This window comes from Gymnoscopelus braueri (assembly GCF_963280865.1).
Source record: "Gymnoscopelus braueri genome assembly, chromosome: 15".
Classification (NCBI taxonomy): Eukaryota; Metazoa; Chordata; class Actinopteri; order Myctophiformes; family Myctophidae; genus Gymnoscopelus; species Gymnoscopelus braueri.
This window is the reverse complement of record NC_137620.1, coordinates 5,322,195-5,326,023: the sequence shown is the minus strand read 5'-3', so window position 1 is coordinate 5,326,023 and position 3,829 is coordinate 5,322,195. Positions and strand designations below refer to the sequence as shown.

General features: G+C 40.3%; 1 long non-coding RNA gene across 1 annotated transcript; it reads left to right on the top strand.

Moving 5' to 3' along the window:
- The first annotated feature begins 1,641 nt into the window (after nt 1-1,641).
- Nucleotides 1,642-2,291, top strand: LOC308102216. The gene is made up of 3 exons (XR_013934621.1): nt 1,642-1,676; nt 1,785-2,209; nt 2,262-2,291. It is a non-coding gene; the product is annotated as an uncharacterized lncRNA (long non-coding RNA).
- Nucleotides 2,292-3,829: the final 1,538 nt, after the last annotated feature.

Here is a 3,829-nt window from a genome sequence, read left to right as displayed (position 1 = left end):
TGGGGTGCTGAGAGGCTTCCCACCTCCGAGAATAGACTTTCAACAACACAAAACAGCCTTTGTTTCGGTGAGTAGCGAAATGGTTTTGTTTATTTTCACTTCTACTACTACTTGAAGGAACTCACTAACGCTCTGGACCAGGGCTAGCCGCTCCCCACCGTGGTGAAGTTAGTTTCAGCCAAAGGTTGAATATTCACCCAGTGGATATTACTCCAGTAAAGTAAAATACCTCAAAATTGTACTTAAGTACAGTAATTGAGTAAATGTACTTAGTAACTTTACACCACCACAGAGAGGAGCGAAACTGATGGGCGGGGATTAGGCTTGTAACCAGAGAACAATCACAGCACATTTCATTGTGGGGGCGTGGTTATCATCCTCAGCTGAGCTGTGTGAGGCTCTTTAAAGTAAACACTTGTGTGTGTTAGATATCATAAGCTGAGCTCCACACGGCTACTTACAATAACTACTACTGGTTGCTGTTGGAAGGAGTGAGATACTTTGTGGATACATTGCTGTCTATTCTTGTATAATGGCAACAAAACGGTCCTTGACTTTTTATGCAGCCCAGCCTGAGCCTCAAGGCTCTGGGCGAGAACCAGAAGTTACACCGGTCAGATCTACGGCAGAACGGCGGCAGTCGACTCCGCGAGAAAGTCCTGTGGGTGTAAATAGTATTATTACGGCTTTGAATGGATTGTCGCGACAAATGAAGAAATTTGAAGAAAGGATAGACCAGAGACTTGAAAGTTTAGAAGATAGATTTCAACAACAGGACGAGAAGATCGAGCAGTTGCTTGCTGCTGCTGCTGCTACTGCTGCTGAGAATTCCACTGATTCTACAATGCCCGCAAAAAGGATTAAAAGAGCAAAGAATTCAAAGCTTGCGGTAAGTGAAATTATGTCTGCAAATAGGGGCTGTGTGTGTCCACTCAAGAACGAGAATGCTTTTATTGTCCAACTAACTTTGTGAATCTTTCTGTTTGCAGGAGGCGGTGAGACGTTTACACAACTCTGAAAACAATGTCATGAGACTTGATCCAAAAGAAAGGTAAGTTTTTTTTTTGTGTTTGTATCACTGTGTAATTTACCCCAGCTAAGTAATAACAATACATAACATTTATATAGCGCTTTTCTTAGTACCCAAAGTCGCTTTATAACAAAATAACAAGGAGATAAATACTTCTAAAAAGGAAGCTAAGGCAGAAACAGGTTTGTATTAGGGGGGAGGGGAAGGTGGGTTTTGATGGAGGCTTTGAATAGGGCGGGGGTGGGGTGGAGGTGTGTGTGTGTGTGTGAAATGGAGGGGGATGCAGTCTGCAACTGGTGGCTGTGTGTTCTAACATATGCTGCCTTTCTATTTTCAGTATCAATTCTCCACACAATCTTGCAGTGATGACCCATATGTTGGATCAGGTCAACATTGCTTTCCCAGACAAAGACCGTGTCGTTATAACGGGTAAGAATTGCAGCCAGTTAAAAATTGCAGTCACATGTGGGTTCTCTTTAGAGCAGTGTAGATGTGGAATTGTGTTGTTTGTGTAGATAAACAACTAAATATATCCTAATTGTATTTTCCTTGTATTTTAGCTGCTTGCAGGACTCACTTTGAGTCTCTGAAAAGAAGCCATCGCCTGGACCATGCCTCAATGAAGAGCCGACAGAGAAGATTGAGGGTAAGTTATATGGAACTGTTTGTAAGATGTTTTTTTTGTTTTACATTCTGTGTTCCTGTAATAATGGTAATTTAATACATAATTTAATTGCTTTTCTATGTTTTACAGTTGATGACCACCAGGACTGCATGTCTGGAGACTGATGGAGAAAGGGCGATGTGGGCGCAAGCAGGCCCTGAACTAATGTTGGATGAAGAGGACAGCATCGTAGATGGACGGGCGGTGTGGGTTGTGTCATCTCCACCCGAGAGAGATGAGGAGCTTTCTGCTTTATGCCAGGTGCTTCAGGAGAGGAAAGACAACCGAAGAGATCCGCGTTCCCTTCATCACCCCCGCGTGCAGCGAGACACACTGGGACAGAACAGCTCCTTTTTAGCTCTCTTACACAGTAACTGTTAAGGTGTCCAGTTTGGTGGAGGGACTCCAAAGAGAAGCAGAGAGGCCGTTCAGCGAGACACTGCATGAGAGACAGAACTACAATTTCTTTTTGTTATTATTGTCCCCTTTGTGGGAGTTTTGTACAACTTCTGGGGGTCCCTGGAAAAAACATTTTGAGATGGGGATTTCTTTTTACTGTTTTAGAAGATTTTTTTTTACTGTTTTAGAAGATATTTGATCTACAATCTCACAACGCTATGAGCTTGTAGATCTGCTATTTTTGAATAGCCAAAGTATACTGTATACTGTTTTTTTATTTATCAATAAACACAATTTACCTGACTGAGATTGTTGCCTATTTGTTTTCAGAATCATGTATGTATGTATATATGTGTGTGTGTGTGTGTGTGTGTGTGTGTGTATATATAACTAAATAAATAAATACATAAATAAATACATAAATATATATATATATATATAAATAAATAAATAAAATAAATAAATAAAATAAGGGGGGGGGGCACCACCACCCTAGATCCCTAGGAGGGGGGTCACCTTGTGAGCCCCCCCCCCCCTCACAATGTGACCCCCAAAATAAGGGAGGGATGCTTGCCCACCTAGTATAGGTCACAGCCAATCATAGGTGGCTTATTGCACATGCTCAGTAGCATTACTCGAGATACAGGGAGGAGGGGGGAGATCTCCCCCTCCCAAATTGTGGAAATCCAGGTCAGGGCTGAAGGTGTGATTTTCTGGCAGCAGCCCCAGCAGGGGGTCACGCATACTTAATTTGGTAAATTTAAACTTTGAGTTTTCCGAGTGGTTTAGCTCATGTAAATACAGGAATTTTCACTGAATTTTCACTAATTTTCATCTGTTTTCATAGCCGGAAACCTTGTTTTTTGCGCAGTGTGTATTGCTCTGTTCTTATTCTCTTGTATTTAATTGTATGGTCCTCTTTTCCTTTCACACAGTCACAGTCATGTATCACAAAAACTGGCAGATGGTCACTGATGTCGTTTATGAGTAGTCCACTCACTAAACTGTTCTCCATGTAATTTGTAAATATATTATCTATTAATGTGGCACTTTGCACTGTTATCCTACTTGGTTTAGTGATCAAAGGATATAAACTCAAACTATACATTGTGTTAATAAATTCCTCTGTCATTCTATGTTTATTTGGATTTAATAAGTCTATGTTGAAGTCCCCACAGATGAATGTAACCTTCTGATTGGTACTGGCAAATAACACCTCCATACTGTCCTTGAATTTTTCAATGCTTGAGTCTGGTACTCTATACACACAACTGCAAATTATATTTTTTTGTTTTTCCATGCAAATCTCTACTGTGATACATTCCATCAAGTCATCAATAGTTGTTGTCATGCTCTGAACAACCTTGTAATTGAGGCTATTTTCAATATATAGGGCCACACCACCTCCTTTTTTCCCCCTTCTATTCATATAATTGAGCTCATATCCATTCAGCTCAAAATCAAAACCCCTCTCAGGGCAGAGCCAGGTTTCAGATAATGCAATGATATTGAATGTTTTTTTGAATTTATTTAAGTAGTCTTTGATACCTTGGTAATTGGCATACAAACTTCTACTATTGAAGTGAATAATAGATATTCCTTGGTCTGGCTTAACATTCAAGTCATTGTACTTTTCATCGGTGTAGTAGCAACATGTGTTGTTTAAATGGTCAAAGAAGTTATTGTCCGGATCAATGTCTTGTTCAAGTTCCTGCATATTAAGTTAATTTGTCAGT